Here is a 20146-nt window from a genome sequence, read left to right on the forward strand (position 1 = left end):
TGTACCAACCTGGGATTCTAGAAAATGTCTGGGTATAGCTGTTTTACGACCTCAGTCGAACAATTTTCACGGTACAGCTATACAGCGTGTTGACAAGGGATACTTCCTAGTTATTTTTATCCTAAAGAAGCTGCTAAACATAGAAATGAATGTCGTTTAATGTTCTGTGATGTTACAGAAGTAAACTTTCTATTCTCTGAAAGATGCAATAAGCTAAAAAAAAAAAAACAACAACAACACAGCAATCATTAATCTAGAAAGAGGATATTCCACCAGATGGCTGAAAGATCAAATTAAATATTATGAAAATTACTAAACGCAAAGCGGGTCACGTGTCTTTATATATATATCATAACGTGACGTTGTTAACAACTTTTATAGACTAGTGAATAACTCCAGGTTTGTTTAAAATAGCAACTGATATTTGATAAACTACATTTTGTTAAGATTAGTCAAATAGAAATTCGTGGCCAGTTTGTTTTTTTTATTTATTCACAGATTATTTCCAATCGAGTGTCTAGATTTTGGAAGATATGAGGAGTTGAGGAACCCGAGTGAACCAAGAAGACATCTTGATACGGGAGATTCCCCAGTAATTAATCATCCTTATTAGTTTATCCGGTTTCTCCAGTTTTGCTTTCATTTGAAACATCATGTCGAGTTTGAAATTAAAGAGGAACTTAATAATATTAAGTTCTGTTAGGACTCTTTTCATGATTCAATGTTTTATGAACACGATATGATTTTGTTGTATAACTTCTAATTTCTTTGATTTATTATCAGACTAACACGATACCGTTCATTGGCTGTACTAATAAATTACCGGCGCATTCTCTACGACTAAACGAAACTGGTACACACTTGTCTTCCAAAATGGTTTTATGCAAAGATATAAAAACGTTTGCTATTTGCATGTTATTAAGTTTTGTTTGTTTTGAATTTCGCGTAAAGCTACATGAGGGCTATCTGCGCTAGCCGTCCCTAATGTAGCAGTGTAAGACTAGAGGGAAGGCAGCTAGTCATCACCACCCACCGCCAACTCTTTTACAAACGAATAGTGGGATTGACCGTCACATTATAACGCCCCCACGGCTGAACGGGCGAGCATGTTTGGTGCGACGGGGATATGTATGTTATTAAACATGAAGCTATACAATAGGCCGGTGGTTCCCAAATTCTTTTAGTCTTAGGCTCCCTTAGTTTGAGGACCCAAATTATTAAAATGTCTTAAAATGCGACTTTAAAATGTCCCCTTCCCAAATATTTTAGCATGGTGACCGAAAAGACAGTAACACATTGTATCATTTAAATAATTCATCATAATTTTTATCAGCTTATTGTTTAAATAGAAATGAAATTAATTTAGCATTATTGTTTTCGGCCCATTTTTGGCGGCTCCCAGGGGAGTCGCGGCTTTCACTTTGGGAAACTGCAACAGACTATCCCTGCTGTACCCGCTACGAGTAGTATCGAAACCTGAATTTTTAGCGTAATAGGACTGTAGATTTACCATTTTTCCACTGGGAGGTGGCAGGTAATGGAAGTTTCAGTAATAAGTCATGCTTCGGTGTATTCTTGGTTATTTTACCGCGGGTACAGCGGTAAGTCTACGGATTTACAACGCTAAAATCAGGGGTTCGATTCCCCTCGGTGAACTCTGCAGATAGTCCGATATGGCATTGCTATAAGAAAACACACATACACATTTTATTGAGTAGTCTAGACGTACTTACTAAAAAATCGAATTAAGAGGCAAAGGAACGTTGACCAAAGAACAAATCCTGTTTGCCAAACATGTCGATCGTTTACTAAAACCATCCCAAGGAAGAGAAAGATTATTGTATCACACACAGCGCTGTAAAAATAAACAAAACAAAACATAGAGACATTAGATACAGTAACCAATAAAATGTTTACGAGAAATGTGAAAACAAAAATCAGACTACAGAATACGTTAGAGGCGATTATAAACACATATACATTTATCGTAACACATGACTACCGTAGAAGTTCATTTATTAGAATTCTTCTCATATTTATAGAGGTTCTAAGTCCACAAGACTACAGGTTACTACGAAGACATTGAATAACTTCAGCTGTGAAAAGCAACTCCGGATTAGGGCACGAGTTTATCGAGCTGAAAGCCAGGGCCTCACACCAATTAGGGGGCTCTCAAGCTATGACTATATTGCACGTAAAGGTTCTGTTTCCAGGTGACCTCTATAAGTTGAAAAGCCTAGGGCCAATAAAACCTTTAATCCGACCTTGGTAAGAAGATAAATATACACCTGTTAAATGAATTGTACAGATATAAATTCGAAATTAATTCACTTATCATGAACCGTCGATAAAAATATTCAGTTCCAGACCAGATAGAAGACTCATTATTGTTTGTAATAACCGTTATTATAAATTGTGTTACTATTTGTATATTAAAATATACATTTGTGTTTAAAAAGAAAATCGTGTAGGAATCTTGTTGGCAAACATCATAAATGAGATACATCTCTGAATTTAATTAACTTCTAAATTTAAATTTAATTCAATCTGAGGCTATTTTAAATTGAATACGCAACATAATAAATCGGAGACTCGTTTGGGATAAATTTAAAATACATAACAAAGGTGTTTCAATGAATTTTAAAACTACCTTGTACTCAACATTACATTCGTTACTACTAGCCAAATTCTAGCAAAATATTCATCGCCATTGTTTATGTAGCGTCTTATAAAATTGTAATGAATAATAATAATGCTGGAGCCACTTATAAACATACACATTATTTACTCTAATAAAACGAAACGTTTCTAATTAGTACAAACTAAGCATTTCCAATCAGTATAACGGTGTTGAATGGCTTCGAAGAGATATGGCCAGTAGCAATGATAGTACTTATAAAATCTCTTTCAAGAATCAACAAAGAAATAGCCTTATGACCATCACAAGTTTTTTAGGTAAGTTTGAATAAAATATACTCAGCTGTTTTTTCTGTACGCTTGTGAAAGAAGAATAATACAAATTATAATATTATATGAAGAAAAAAATGGACGAATTTTGTCTAACATGTAGGAAAAGTATTTTTTCTTTTGCTATTATCAATATCTTAGCAGCCTCAGGCATTGACATCGAAGATCTTGAGTGTTGTTTCAAGAACATGTCTGTTTTTAAGATGGTTTTTGTCTGTATCTTCTATTAAGAATTTTATAAACTTTGTGTGAACACTGTTATGATGAAACACAAATGGGTGAATTTTGTCTAACAATCAAAAAAATCAACGTTTTTATTATTACTAATACTTTAGCAGCCTTAACTACTGAGATGGAAGATCTTGATTGTTTCTAAAACAAATGAAGTTTTGCCCGTGTATCCTAACAGCAATACTGTGAAATTCTTGGACGATCTCAATTATGAACCACTATGGTGGTTGATATTAAAAATAAATAAAGTGATACAAGGTTTTCTTCAATTCATACTTGAAAAGATCTTTATTCAGAGCTTTTCTTAAAATATATATTGGGAAGTTATAAAAGGGGTAGGCTACCTATAAGTAACATCCTTCAATTGATGAATCAATAAAAATAATTACATGGTCCTAATTTAAACTTCTTTATAATTATGTATTAATTCAACATATTTGGAGCATTATTTCATATTTTTTGGAAAGATAATAAGCAGTAGTAATAAAAACGCAACTCACCTTAGCATTTTACTGAAGTATTTCACAGTTGTGTACGTCTTTCTGGATATGTTGAAGAACGCATATTGGGCTTGCACGAGACCGCAGGCTATAATACTAAGGAAGTAAAATTTAAGCAAAACGTGGTTTAAATTATGACTTTGTCTGTTGGATTTAGCGCAAAGATACACGAGAGTTATCTGCGATAGCCGTCCCTAAATTTGAAGGGCAGACCAGAATGAAGGCAAGTTATTGAACAACAACCATCGCAAACGTTTTGACTGCACTTCTTAGATCAAATTATAGGATTTTACCGCATCTCTTATAATGTGCCCAAATCAACGGGTACTTTTGGGAGATGAGTAACTATTACGTTCGATGTATAAGTTGTGCCACAACTAGCGAACCCTTGGCGCACAGTTACAGGACCGCTATAATACAAATTTGGCACCATTTAAACGGTTTGGAAAAAGTCACGTGATATACACATACAAACATCGAACCTTATTATATAGATTAGTGTATAGTCCGTGAAAAATGAAGGGACTAGTACCACAACCCCATATTATACTTTAACCTCACATTTCATACCCAACGGAAATAAATAAATTTTGCGAAATCAAGCTTAATCAATAAGAAGGCTCTCCAGTGGCTCAGTGGTATTGTTTGAAGACTTGAAACGCTAGAAACAGGGTTTCGATACCCGTGGTGGGCACAGCACAGACGGCCCACTGTGTAGCTTCGTGCTTAATTATAAACAAACCAACAAGGAGACAAAAACGTGCAGTCGAGACAGTCAGATGTTGGTAAATTCCTTTGTTGGTTTGGTTTGTTTTGAATTTCGCGAAAAGCAACACGAGGGCTATCTGCACTAGCTGTCCCTAATTTAGCAGTGTTAGAGGGAAGGTAGCTACCTAGTCATCGCCACCAACCACCAATTATTGGGCTACTCTTTTACTAACGAATACTGGAATTGGTCGTAACATTATAACGCCCCCACGGCTGAAAGGGCGATCATGTTTGGTGTGATGGGGATTCGAACTCGCGAACCTCAGATTACGAGTCGAGTGCCTTAACAACCTGGCCATGTCGGACCAATTCCTTTGTCAGCCAATCAAATTTAAGATCACTTATGAAATTAATTCGTGACGTATTCACATAATAATTATTGGTAAAAATATCTTACATTAACAGTTCATAAAGTATAGAAAAATCAATGCGTTTCGATAATACTACGTTCCAACAGTGGCTTTTACGTTACGTCGCTTAGCAACAAAATATAGCCTAATATTTTTTGTTAGTCTATGTACTGAAATTATAAAGTGAAGTGTAGAGACAACAAAACTGGAAAACATATTTCGTGGTTTCGTAATTTAGAGTCTCCGTTTATTTAAAAAGTTTGTTTTTTATTTAAAAAACGTAGATGATATAAGAGAAAATAACATTAAGTCAGAAACAATTTAAATCTAAAATTGAACTGATATATCTCATGATAAATTTTATACAACTTGATTCTAGGCCAGGTGATCCCACACTACGCCTTTACATTAGCTTATTATACCAACACTCACTACACCTACAAGGTTTCATCGTATCACTCACGGTCTCTTTGCACTCCAGTCACTAAAATCGTAATGGGCAGATAATCATAGAACAATTCAATTTAGATAAATACATTTTGGGTTTTATGACTTCTATTTCGAGAAACGAAGTGTGATGATACAGTTGCTTTCATATACGGTCATAAAATATCGTAAAACTGATTGCTCCGGAATGAATTTGAAGATTTATAATACTAAATGTTGAGTCTCGATTCCTCCTATTGACAGAGCGCAGGCAACACATTCTACATCAGAGCGCAGGCAACACATTCTACATCTTTGCACTAAAAACAACGAACAGTGAGAAAAACATAAGCATTATGTATCATTACAATGAAAATATCCCGTCCTTAGCTATATACATCTAATTACATGTGAGAATAAATATAAATTTTAACCTTCAAATATATACCAGTAATGGAGCTTACAAATATACGTTATTTAATACATATAATAATTTATAGTAAAATAAAAATAATTGATCAATGCCTGTTTCGCGGCGAATTAAAATCAAAGAAAGATAATTAACAAGTTTAGTTTGTTAAACAAAATGAATCACTTTTACCTTATAATTCCAGAGAAATGAATCATCTCAGCTAAGAGATAGGACAAATAGGCAATACCCAGCAAGGCCAAGGGTTCCACCACTGGCAATATGGAGAAGGAATGAAATCAAGTTTTATTCCAATGGACATATCCAGATTAATAAGTTTGTCGTACCATCTATTACCAACAGATTTAAAATACGCAATTTTATTTAATCAGTGCACGTTAGTTCTCTATTAATAAAACTTAAAATATTCCTCGCGTTTGTTTGTTCAGTATATTTGAATGATGTACGTGTGTTTTGTTATAGCAAAGTCGCATCGGGATATCTGCGGAGTCCACCGAGGGGAATCGAACCCCTGATTTTAGCGTTGTAAATCCGTAGACTTACTGCTCTACCAGAGAGGGGCTTTAATGTTGTACAAAGTAATAACAACTTACTAAAAATCTCTTTGCGAACTGCTCAGAAACTGTGAAAAATGTTTTTCACAATGTTGTGTTCCCACATACGTACGCATTTTGAATTTGGTTGACTTGCATATATATGTTGAACGTAAAAGATGCAGTTTTGATGTGTGTTTTACAATATATAAAACAAGTAAAATTCCAGATAAAATTTTCAGATGTAGGTTCATTCACATCAAGTAGAGAAAAATTATAACAAAGGATTTTGTGTTTTGGTTTTTCATATTTTCAATATAATATTCGATTTACCCTAAACGTTCAAACCGCTACTCTTTAACGTTCTCAAACTATTCCAGATATTTCTGCAAGATGGAGGTGTAACATAACCTGCTACCATAAACAATTGATTTAGAAGGAGCAAGATATATAACAACTGACAACTGGGGAGTGACTTTGTTTTTAAGCACAAAGCTACGGGTATAAAATACCCGTTTTCAGCGTTGTACGTCTTCTCACTCAACTGCTGAGCCACTGGGGGCAGATAGAAAGTACGACATTTCGAAATCTGTTCTTCCAGCTTACGTCTTCAGCTCCTAACTAAACTCAAGTATTTCAAAACGTCCTCTCTGCCTGAGTTACGTTCGTACATTAGTCCTCAAAGTCCGTTTATACAAGTGTCACTCTGAAGTAACCAGTTGCTGCCCATTTTAACTTACTTTGCTTCGTCAAACCGTGGCTTTGCTTTTATAACATCAACAATACTGGTAAATTCTGAGGTTTGTTTTGAATTTCGCGCAAAGCTACACGAGGGCTATCTGCGCTAGCCGTCCCTAATTTAGCAGTGTAAGACTAGAGGGAAAGCAGCTAGTCATCACCACCCACCGCCAACTCTTGGGCTACTCCTTTTTCAAAGAATAGTGGGATTGACCGCACATTATAACGTCCCCACGGCTGAGAGGAATGAGCATGTTTGGTGTGCCCGGGATTCGAACCCGAGTTTTACGGGTCGAACGCTTTAACCCACCTGGAAAAACGCGCATGAGAACAAGTTTATTTTAGGTGTTACAGTATTGTGCTTTCTATCAACTTTCTCTTACAATTTTGTCTTCGTTTTGGAATCCTGTATTCCACGTGTCAAGCACCGCCTAATGTCTTAGTGAGTACGAAAAAAGGTTCAGTATTTTAGCTACGAAATATCGGTAATGAATTTTTTTCATGACCACAGAATGGTTAATTTCTGGACATACCTCTAACTTCCTGAGTATGTTTGGTGATAAGAGCAGTGACTATTCCCATGAAGATTCCAATAATCAAACCACCCAAACTGACGCAGAGAAAAGCAGCAATCCCGAGGCCAATCTATTAAAATGTTCACGAAGAAGAGTGACACAATGAGGACATGATCAGAACACATAACTGATAATATAACGTTATTATTAAAACACAAAACAACCTACGTAAGTAATACCTTGTTACGTCATTAAAACACAAAACAACCTACGTAAGTAATACCTTGTTACGTTATTAAAACACAAAAAACCTACGTAAGTAATATCTTGTTACTTTATTATTAAAACACAAAACCTACGTAAGTAATACCTTGTTACCTTATTATTAAAACAGTGGCGGCACCAGATTTCTCTCAGTAAGGGGAGAGGAAGATAAGTGTAGGAGAAAGCCTCTTTATGGGGGAAGCATATGTTGTTTGTGTTTGGAGGGACTATTTGTTTCAAACGCAGTAACCCAATTCTGTGTGTCGTTAAAGGACCAATCTTTTCACTTTCTAACAAACAGGTTCTGCATATTTAGTCCTTCGGTATTTTAAAAATATTTACTGGGAGGGGGGGCAAATCCCCCTATACCACCATCACCCCGTGACGCCACCACTGAATACAAAACAATAATAATGTTAACAATAAAACTTAAAGAGCATATATACGGTAAGATTTGGAACAGAAATCAATTTAAAATATTGTATGGTAGCGTACTGGACTACATGCAATAACTCTAACGTGAGCAAACTATTTGAAAACATAATTATGTACTCGCCTGATGTACTGTCACATGAGAAGATGAAGACAAACCCACCATCATCGTGTATAAGACAACAGTGCTGGCATCTGGAAACAAGAAAACCACATCATGAATAATTAATTATTTCTCAGAGCGTAACAAGTGAGTGACGAACCTCCGCTCTTCACGAATTAAATGTACATAACGTACGATAGCAAAAATAAACATTTCTAAGAACTAAGTCGCTTTTTACCGAACACTAAATTAAAATTCTAAGACTGAAAACAGACGAGAAGAATACATCTTTAATTCCTTCACTGTCAAACAACGAAGTCTAAACACTTTAACTGTGAGATCTTTAAGTAACTGAACAAAATCATACCATTAAAATTATTATTCTGTCATTCAGGGTCCATGCACTTTCTAACAATTACTTTTCTTAACTTTCTCGGCAATATTACACATTTTATAGACCTGCACGTGCACGAGATACTGATATCTAACGTTTGTACGTAATTCATCGCATTAAACACCAATTTAACTTTATTTGGTTTTTTCGAATTTCATGCAAAGCTACTCAAGGGCTATCTGCGCTAGCCATCCATAATTTAGCAATATAAGACTAGAGGGAAGGTAGCAAGTCATAACCACTCACCGCCAACTCTTGGGCTACTCTTTTACCAACGAATAGTGGGATTGATCGTAACTTAATAACGCCCCAACGGTTGAAAGGGCAGGCATGTTTGGTGTGACGGAGATTCGAACCCGCGACCCTCAGATTACGAGTCGAATGCCTTAACCACCTGGCCATGTTGGGGCCCAAATTAGCTTTTGACCGGGTTATAGATAGTAGTAGAAACTTCAATAGATATTTCAGTTTGTGTAACTGCTGAAAACGACATTAAAACAAGGACAACGGAACTTGTTTGTAGACAATAAAATGAAGCGTTGCATTTTTATTTATGAAAAAAATATTTGACCAAAACTATTATCAAAATATAACGAATTAGATGATTATAACCACATAACACAAGGTGGCTGACTAAAATTATATAAAAATATACTAATATATCATACACTTGTGAATAATAGTTGTTTGTGCAGGTTTTGAGCTAAAAACAAACGTGAGAAGAGATAGAAAAAGAGTGAATTTCTTCCACGACTCTTTCAGGTCAAGGAATAATTTCTCAATTTCTCATGACTTTTGACTACGTTAAGAAATTTCCTAACCTTTGATGGCGAATGAACATTAAAGTCCATTCTAAAGAAAGTTCAGACATGAAAAAGCGCGGTAGATTGTTGTATTATCGTTTAAAAAGAACCCTCATCAACAAGGATGACAAGAAGCGGCAACAACTTTCATATGTTAATCACTCTTATAAGAATCAGAAGCTCCGACGTCATTTCAAGAAACTTCACCCACACCATTATACCACGTCTCGTAGTTGAATTGTGCGACTCAAATTGTACTCTACGATCAATTTATAAAATTAAAATGCGCGATCCATTAGGCCTACTACTTTCTTCTAGTCGGTCAGTATTAAGAGTCTATGCCTTAAGCGCCGCAGAAGCCGTAATTTACTGTTTATGTTTTAAATAAGTGGTATTTTATTTTATCTAATTGTCGGCTGCCAGAACCAACTTCTTAAAACTTCTTTCGTAAGGTATATGGATGGAGATAACCGTTTCCTATCCAGCTAAGAGAACCGGTCAGTCGCAATCGGCATTTCTCAAGCCTTTTTTAATTGGGACCCGGCATGGCCAGGGGGTTAAGGGACTCGAATCGTAATCCGAGGGTCGTGGGTTCGAATCCCCGTCCCACCAAACATGCTCGCCCTTTCAGCCGTGAGGGAGTTTATATTGTGATGGTCAATCCTACTATTCGATGGTAAAAGAGTGGCCCAAGAGTTGGCGGTGGGTGGTGATGACTAGCTGCCTTCCCTCTAGTCTTACACTGATAAATTAGGGATGGCTAGCGTAGATAGCCCTCTTGTAGCTTTGCATGAAATTCAAAAATCAAACTTTCCAATTCTTTTGTGTCAGTCTTTCTCCAGTGGTTTGTGGAGCTTTTTCGTAGTACCACAGAATTCCTTCCTCTGATAGCCTCTAATAACATATCTTTGAACACACAACAAGGAAACAGTTTTTGAGCAAATACGGTAAGATATGATTAGATTACGTCTCATTTACAGTGTCCAAACGAGTGCCTGACGAATTGGCTTGGTTTGTTTTGAATTTCGCGCAAAGCTGCACGAGCGCTATCTGTACTAGCTGGCCCTAATTTATCAGTGTAAGATTAGAGGGAAGGCAACTAATCATCATTACCCACCGCCACATTATAGCGCCCTCACGGCTGAAAGGGAGAGCATGTTTGGTGTGACGGGGAATCGAACCCGCGACCCTAAGATTACGGCTCAAGTACCTTAACCACCTGACCATGCCGGGCCTCCCTGATATATGAAAAGAATAGTGTATTTAAGAAATGCAAAAAATATGTGCACAGTTGTAACACAAAGTCTTAAAGGGTCCAGCAAAAGTACGTAAACGTAATAATTTGGGTAACGAACAACAAAATACATTTTTATTTCATACGCTTACGAATTTCGCTTGAAATATGTATTTTGTAATATTAGGAATTTTTAAGCATTTGTACGCGTTCGCGCAAGTATTATTATGAATTTTGTGCTACAGTGAGATTACGTTATTATTTTATCAAACGAAACTTGGTTTGTTTCTGAAGTTGAAAAGTCCCCCCGCTAGTACAGCGGTATGTCTATGAATTTACAACGCTAAAATCATGGGTTCGATTCCCATCGGTGGGCTTAGCAGATAGCCCGATGTGGCTTTACTCTACAAGAAAACACAAGCGAACACAAACACACAAGTAAACATATTAGGCCTAATGTACACACATCATCTCAGATGTACTAATCCTAACACACACGCCATCTTATTTTGTCTCTTGTTCGAGGAGAGGCAAACAAATATATCCACGTGTTTGTTTATATATGAAATGAAGAAAATAAATAAGTATCCTTTTCAATAAATCCAAGAAGACCACTCATTGTTGGAACTTGTGTCGCTAATAAAGAACCGTAGAATCACAATCATATTATCTGAAACAATGAACAATCATATGCCCGAATACCTACCAAAAACTACAGCTAGACAGTTAATTTAAAATGTACAATAGAAAATAGAAACAGAGTACATTAAGGTGTAGCACTGCTTTAGGCAGCTTTTTGTTTTTTACTGCTCCCAACTCAACATGATCGCCTCCGTATTAGTTACGTCATTAATCATGTGATCAGTCGTATAATCTTGATTGGTTTGTCGATCTGGTGTAGTGGAATTGACGCTCCTACATTACAGAATTAAAATAAAAAGTAATTCATCAATTTTTTTTGTTCACGCTTTCTTTCGATGTTCTTAAATTTGTCGCCCTAAGCAACTGTCTAATCTGTCTACGTGTAAGTTTGAACCTAGATGGAAAAAACAAAACAGGCCTAGTGAATGCACATTAATTTTTAACCGTTTGTACTTGAATAAGAAAATCCCTCCACTTATAAATCGCAGAATTTTTTCAACTAGATGTTGTTGTTTTTTTATAGCAAAGCCACATCGGGCTATCTGCTGAGCCCACTGAGGGGAATCGAACCCTGATTTTAGCGTTGTAAATCCGTAGACTTACCGCTGTACTAGCGATGGGCTAATATGTTTACATCACATTACTGATTAAAAAGTCGCTATGTTCGAAAAGAAAAACAAATCAAACTTACCGTTTAATAAAGATTCTCCAAACACCAAAAAATACAGAACTTTATTTACTCCAATTTCTTGAAAGATGGCTAGCACCTGGACAAGACAATAAATAAAACAAATAGGAAAAACAACAACTTATTTTCAGAAACTATAATTGACTACTAATTAACGTCTGTCTGTATAAAGTAATGCACTACTGGTTATATTTACTGTTCATTATCGTGTTCATAATTTACGTTTAACAATATCTTTCTTGGTTTCAACTTTAAGCCGGGTATGTAGTTTAGTCTTACATATCACTCATCTTAGTGCATCCTTCAACAATAAAACGTTTACTATCAATCAACAGAAAAAAATATTAAAAATGACTATTCATGTAAACTCTAAGTTCTTACCTTTCATATATGTTATTATTTCAAAACCAGGATTGCTAAAACGCATCACTTTTATGCCATCTAGAAATGTGCATATTCAAGGTGTAGTCTTGGCTATGTGGTCTCTATAGTTCATTGTTTGAGCTCAAGAATCAAAGAGCATGCGCAAATTACAGTATATAATCAGTCGGGCATTCTTCAACACTGTTTGCAAGACTGCAACTTTAATATTACATCCAATGACTTTAACATGTTGGAAAGTGCGGTCAACCAACAAATGCTTGTGGACACACAAAGTGCGTCCCGAGTTAAATATAAACCAAACAGTGTCATCTTTGCCGAATTCTGTCACACTAAACAATTTTGGTTTTCTTGAATGCATATTACCTTTACGTTATGATACAACTATTCTTCCATCAAACAAACAAAAGGAAAAAAAGTTTGAAGTTTTGTCTTACGATAAGTTTTATTGTACATACAAACTGCGCATAATTTTATTATTTCTGCCAGATCAAACAAACAAAAAAACACCCACCGCCACTGGATCGACAGCTGATATTAGGGCACTAAATACAAGGCACTCGATGATCAAAAAGTTCGGTATCTCCCATAGCTCCACATTCCGAAAGACCATAAAGACTTAGGCCTAAAAAAAATGAAGTTCACAGATTACAATGGTTGTTCTTGTAATTGTTCAATCATTTTCATAATAAATAACGATATGTATTCCTATTGTAGCAGGGAAGATATATTTATCTATTAAACACTGACTAAACATCATTGCTTTGATTCATCAATATATACGTTTTAATATCACAGTCTCATAAAAGATATTCTGGTGTTTTCTAACCCATAAACGTTTAGTCTATTGTGCAGAAATCGCCATGTCTTGGTGGATTTGGATTTTGAATTTCACGCAAAACTGCACGAGGGTTAACTACTCTAGCTGTCCCTAATTTAACAGTGGGTGACAGCTAGTCGTCATCATCGACTGTCCAACTTTTGGGCTTTTTTTTTTTTCAAGGAATAGTTGCATTGACCGTCCCCACGGCTGAAAGGGCGAGCATGTTTGGTGGGACGGAGATTCGAATCCGCGACCGTCAGATTGCGGGTAAAGCATCCACCCTAACTATTTTAGTATAAACTATGAACAATATAAAATACGTATCATTATCATATAAAACTTTGAATAAGTTTAGGGTTAAATTTTTTGCTTTGGGAGTTGCAATGCAAGTCCCAAAATGTTGTTTTAGTGTTGATGAAAAGTCCTCTCAGAAAGACTTCTTTGTTAAGGTCCACTCAATTGGGACCTTAGTTTGTTGTAAGAACAATTTTCAACATGCTCATGACAGTTACGAAAGTCTACACCAAGTAGAAACAATGATAAAATTTCTTTAGCTATTTGTCTTTCGTTGGTTGAGGTCTGATAAGTGATGTTTTGTTTGTCTTCTTGAATTTTTTGCCTAGCTACTCAAGATATATCTGCTCTAGCCGTCCATAATTTTGAAGTGAGTATGTTTACGTTTTTCTTATAACAAAGCCATATCGGGCTATCTGCTGTGTCCACCGACGGGAATCGAACCCCTGATTTTAGCTTCGTAAATCCGAAGACTTACGCTATTTCAGGGGGGAAACATTTTGAAGTGATAAACCACAAGAAAAGCATCTAGTCAACACCACCTACATCGAACTCTTGTATTATTTTTCACTAACGAGTAGTGGCATTGGGGGTGTTATAATGTGACAGGCAGAATACGCAGAATGGAAGGTGAGTGCCCTAACCATTAGGTCATTCAAGAACCCTTAATGAAAGTCCTTCAATATATACACGACAATGAAAGGAGTTAAAATTAGAAGAACGAAGTGTCGTATACATAATGTTCCTTCTGTTCGTTTGTTTGGATTTTAACGTTTTCCAATAACTTCTAAAGGCCTTAAATTCAACATGAAATACAAACGTTATGTATGTCATGCAAATATCACATCTTGTGCTCTTGAAACTGGAACTGAAATTATTGTAAATACGACTTTCGGGCATTTTTTCAGTGTAGTACTGAAAAATATGTTACAGAGAAAAATTACTTTACAAAAGGCAATGGACTTTACCAAAATATTTTTGTAAGTTTCTTACTAACATTTACATAAATAAAACGGTGAGGATGCTTTGCTAGAAAAGCTTAAATTCACATACAAATCACACAGTTACAATTTACATACAAGTTCCATTAAAACGTGAGCCGGCCTTGTTCAGTGATTAGCATGATGGTCTGTAGACCTAATGGCTCATAGTTCACATCTCGTTTCCGAAAACGAAAAATTGCAGTTGGCATCTTATTGTTATGGGTAATGGACATATATATATATATATATATATATATATATATAAGAAAAATATTTTATCAGAACATACTAAGAGTTGGTGATGGGTGTTGGTAATAGGATGTATTCCCAATAGTCTATCAGTTCAAAATTATGGACGGCTATATAAAAACAGCCCTTGCATAACTTTACGCGAATATCCAAACCAAACTATTAACGCGCACTTTTGTTTTTATTGTTATGTACGAATAACGATTGTATTCTCAAGACGACTGGTTTAGGCATTAAAACTTTAATTTTTACTTCAAATGGGTTTCTCATCATCAGGAATAAGGGGGAGTGGTTAGCAGTTGTCCTTTATACTTTAATCCAAAATCTTCCCCCTTCTAGGGTTATCAAGATACTTACTATTTATGAGACTCGTCTGTGGTTATTAATCCAAATTATCTATGTAACTAAATCGCAAACTGAAATTTCTCTGGATATTCCACGTGTTAGCTTCATCTATGTCAGGTCTAGTCGTTCAGAGATGTCCCTTAAATATGATAGTGATTATTTGAAATCACACGATGTTCTAAACCCTGATGTAAGGCATTTTATACGAGGACATTTCACAAGGAAAGAGGGATTTATTTATATCACTATCATCACGTTTAGCACATGAAAATAAATGTATCAACAAGTGTGCAATTGACTTTATCATAAACACCTGCGTTTCCGGAGAGTTTTAGGGCACGTGTGTTGTTAACAGCAATTAATTATTTTTAGGCTGTCATTAGTTTGCTACTGACAGCAATTTTTTTACGAACCACAGCCATCCGACTTCATATACTGTCTTAACACACCGCTTACTGTTATATAAGCAATGTGCACGAGAATAAAAGTATGAAATATCCGCAGATTATAAAAATGTAACTTATTCTATGCTATCTTTAAAACTCTTTTTAATTCGGTAAATTCAATATTTATGAATTTTAAAAAGTGTGATTTCTATATTTATTCTTGTGAAACATTAACTAAACGTACCAGTGTCAGTTTTTATATTTGAAGGTATAACAATATACAAAATATTTCCCGGTGGAAAACATCTCACGAACGTTTTTTTTTCTTTTGTTTTGTTTATTCAAGAAAATAATTTTTACGTTCATAAATATATTGGGCACATCAAACCAGACATATCATGCTCTAAATCTTTTGACGTTGTTGTTAGAGTATTCATTTTACTGAAGAGACAATAACATTTCAGAAACCTTCAAGTCGAAAGTTATTAGTCGGAGAAGGCACTAATCACGTACATCTGGTATCATGCACCTGAGTCTTCTTCCACCAAATAATTAGGTGCATGCAAAGGTGAGTTAGACACGCGCATACGATTACACGTGAAAGGAATATAAACGAAACAATTAGAGAGGAAAAGGTTTTAGTGATACATTAAATGGAAAACAAAATACGAATATACAGAATTACACTGGATGATTTCAGTATCAGTACTTAGGTTGAAAATTTAGATTCCTTTCAGTTGCTTTACGTAGTTACCGGAAACATAAATGGACCAGAAACTTTATAAACTGGATATTTAAAACATAGAAAACATGTTATATGTATACTACAAATATGAATTTGTAAAAGTTTAAATATCGATCAATAGTTCGTGTTTTACTGTTCATTTTTACTTCATAAAAACTTTGTGGACAACGTATATTTTATGACTTATATCTAAAGAAAAAGTCTACCGAACCAACTTAACTTGCATATGGGTAAATAATAGAAGCTGTGACTCACCTATAAGGAAGCAATTTATTAGGGTACCCTGTAAAAAATAATCAAATATAATATGTCTGTATTGAAACATACTAAAACCGAACAGAGTAAGTTAAAACTCTTGTTAGAACAAGTTATATGACAAGACCAAGAAACATATCCTGACACCTTGTTTGTTTGTTTTTTAATTTCGCGCAAAGCTACACGAGGGCTATCTGCGCTAGCCGTCCCTAATTTAGCAGTGTAAGACTAGAGGGAAGGCAGCTAGTCATCACCACCCACTACCAGCTCTTGGGCTACTCTTTTACCAACGAATAGTGGGATTGACCGTCACAGTATAACGTTATCATGGCTGAAAGGTCGAGTATGTTTGGTGTGACGGGGGTTCGAACCCGCGACCTCAGATTACGAGTCGAGCGCTTTAACCACCTGGCCGTGACGAGCCGTCACTTTGATAACAGTTTCAAAGTAAGATAATGTAAAAAGAAAACAATACGACAACAATACCGTAGGAAGATGGTGCTTTGAGCAACACAGTAATAAGTTATTACAAAAATAGATTAACTGGATATTTTGTTGGCTCTCCTATTATTTGATGCAGAGTTGATCAGAGGTACGAGTAAAAAAACCAAAGAACAAGACATTTCAAGTCTATATTTTGTTTTCCATTTCATTATTATAAAGTCTATAAATACATACTTAAATTGAATATAAATACGCTATCTGTTTTCTTAAATAAAAGTTTGCAAACGTGTCTGAAAACACACCAAGTGCTAATCTTGTTTTTAACTACCTACCAATGTATTTTGCAGCCAGACACTTCACTGGGAGTTTTCACTATACTGAACAAATTCCTAATTAAAATAATCACTAACATATATTCATTTTTGTCCCAGTAGTATTGGAATCAATCTCCTGAACAACGACCGACAGGTTTCGAACCAGATTTGATAGGAAAGTTCTTCACATTTTTACCCCAACTCTTTATTTCGCACGTGTTCTTCCTGCAGTATTTCAAGATCACTTTAACTGGGTTTTCTGTTTGTTGACAAAGGGGTTTGGTTAAACACGTTTTAGGGTTAATTAGCTTGACGTTGTATCATACTTGTCAGTTGCGGAAATGGACTGTTTCTTTTTGAAAATCGCGCAAAGCTAAACAAGGGCTACCTGCGCTCGCCCTCCCTAATTTAGCATGTAAGACTAGAGGGAAGGCAGCTAGTCATCACCACCAATCGTCAACTCTTGGGCTACTCTTTTACCGACAACTAGTAGGATTTACCGTGACATTATAACGCTCCCACGGTTAAAAGGGCGAGCATGTTTATTTTTGGTACCCGTTATGGGCATAGTATAAAAAGTCCATTGTGTAGCTTTATGTTTAACAACAAAACAAACAAACAATCGAAACCTTACAAACTAAGCCAAAAATTCTCGGGTTTGGTATTACGATTTTTGTTTTGTATAATGGTATATATTTCTATAAATAATGAAAACCTTTATTATATTGAAAACCTCAGCTCTAGTTGAAATAATTTTGGACCACACAGAACCATTCTTTTAAAACACTTTATTATACTGAATACTTCAAGACTAGTTTAAGTAGTTTTGGACCACATAGAACCATTCTTTTAAAACACTTTATTATACTGAATACTTCAAGACTAGTTTAAGTAGTTTTGGACCACACAGAACCATTCTTTTAAAACACTTTATTATACTGAATACTTCAAGACTAGTTTAAGTAGTTTTGGACCACACAGAACCATTATTTTAAAACACTTTATTATACTGAATACTTCAAGACTAGTTTAATAATTTTGGACCACATAGAACCATTCTTTTAAAACACTTTATTATACTGAATACTTCAAGACTAGTTTAATAATTTTGGACCACACAGAACCATTCTTTTAAAACACTTTATTATACTGAATACTTCAAGACTAGTTTAATAATTTTGGACCACACAGAACCATTCTTTTAAAACACTTTATTATACTGAATACTTCAAGACTAGTTTAAGTAGTTTTGGACCACACAGAACCATTCTTTTAAAACACTTTATTATACTGAATACTTCAAGACTAGTTTAAGTAATTTTGGACCACATAGAACCATTCTTTTAAAACACTTTATTATACTGAATACTTCAAGACTAGTTTAAGTAGTTTTGGACCACACAGAACCATTCTTTTAAAACGCTTTATTATACTGAATACTTCAAGACTAGTTTAAGTAGTTTTGGACCACACAGAACCATTCTTTTAAAACACTTTATTATACTGAATACTTCAAGACTAGTTTAAGTAGTTTTGGACCACACAGAACCATTCTTTTAAAACACTTTATTATACTGAATACTTCAAGACTAGTTTAAGTAGTTTTGGACCACACAGAACCATTCTTTTAAAACACTTTATTATACTGAATACTTCAAGACTAGTTTAAGTAATTTTGGACCACATAGAACCATTCATTTTTAAAACACTTTATTATACTGAATACTTCAAGACTAGTTTAAGTAATTTTGGACCACATAGAACCATTCTTTTAAAACACTTTATTATACTGAATACTACAAGACTAGTTTAAGTAGTTTTGGACCACATAGAACCATTCTTTAAAACACTTTATTATACTGAATACTTCAAGACTAGTTTAAGTAGTTTTGGACCACACAGAACCATTCTTTTAAAACACTTTATTATACTGAATACTTCAAGACTAGTTTAAGTAGTTTTGGACCACACAGAACCATTCTTTTAAAACACTTTATTATACTGAATACTTCAAGACTAGTTTAAGTAATTTTGGACCACATAGAACCATTCTTTTAAAACACTTTATTATACTGAATACTTCAAGACTAGTTTAAGTAGTTTTGGACCACACAGAACCATTCTTTTAAAACACTTTATTATACTGAATACTTCAAGACTAGTTTAAGTAGTTTTGGACCACACAGAACCATTCTTTTAAAACACTTTATTATACTGAATACTTCAAGACTAGTTTAAGTAGTTTTGGACCACACAGAACCATTCTTTTAAAACACTTTATTATACTGAATACTTCAAGACTAGTTTAAGTAATTTTGGACCACATAGAACCATTCTTTTAAAACACTTTATTATACTGAATACTTCAAGACTAGTTTAAGTAATTTTGGACCACATAGAACCATTCTTTTAAAACACTTTATTATACTGAATACTACAAGACTAGTTTAAGTAGTTTTGGACCACATAGAACCATTCTTTTAAAACACTTTATTATACTGAATACTACAAGACTAGTTTAAGTAGTTTTGGACCACATAGAACCATTATTTTAAATTTTTTTATCTGGTGCGAGTTTATATGAAACATTACCGAAATAGAACTGTATCGAAGAATGAAATCAAGATGTGTATTCTACGAAAGTTAGTGTTACACTATACGTTATGATATTTTGTTATATTAAGTGCTACACTTTCACGTTAAATCTCATGTGAAATCGAACTTTTAAATTTTAATACAATTGTTTTCCGCTAACTAATACAGACATGTAGGCTGAAATTTATTACTTACTGACAAATGTACGCTAAACCTCACTACGAGTTGTTTGTTTTGTTTTTATATTGCGAGACATGATTTTATCTGTTAATAAAAATAGGCACCATCACATTTCAAACAGAAAAATGTATTTC

General features: G+C 34.8%; 1 long non-coding RNA gene and 1 pseudogene across 9 annotated transcripts in view; one reads left to right on the forward strand and one right to left on the reverse strand.

The window, feature by feature from the left end:
• Positions 1-2463, forward strand: part of LOC143227873 (uncharacterized) — a 30526-nt gene extending 28063 nt beyond the window's left edge. For 5 of the 8 annotated variants that reach the window (XR_013015123.1, XR_013015119.1, XR_013015122.1 and 2 more), the window contains one exon: positions 499-707. This is a non-coding gene — a long non-coding RNA (uncharacterized LOC143227873). Of the gene's footprint in view, positions 1-498 lie in introns of all 8 variants that reach the window. The other 3 variants (XR_013015120.1, XR_013015125.1, XR_013015121.1) reach the window with 1 other exon arrangement.
• LOC143227871 (Na(+)/H(+) exchanger beta-like) overlaps positions 1-20146 on the reverse strand; it is a 74886-nt pseudogene that overhangs the window by 20035 nt on the left and 34705 nt on the right. The window contains exons 8-15 of the transcript XR_013015117.1: positions 16480-16507; positions 12914-13024; positions 12022-12097; positions 8279-8349; positions 7477-7588; positions 5844-5925; positions 3699-3794; positions 1734-1855 (exon numbers count right to left, since the gene is read on the reverse strand). The product of XR_013015117.1 is annotated as a Na(+)/H(+) exchanger beta-like (transcript). The remainder of the gene's footprint in view (positions 1-1733; positions 1856-3698; positions 3795-5843; positions 5926-7476; positions 7589-8278; positions 8350-12021; positions 12098-12913; positions 13025-16479; positions 16508-20146) is intronic.

Source organism: Tachypleus tridentatus, chromosome 10, assembly GCF_004210375.1.
Source record: "Tachypleus tridentatus isolate NWPU-2018 chromosome 10, ASM421037v1, whole genome shotgun sequence".
In the NCBI taxonomy this organism is placed as follows: domain Eukaryota; kingdom Metazoa; phylum Arthropoda; class Merostomata; order Xiphosura; family Limulidae; genus Tachypleus; species Tachypleus tridentatus.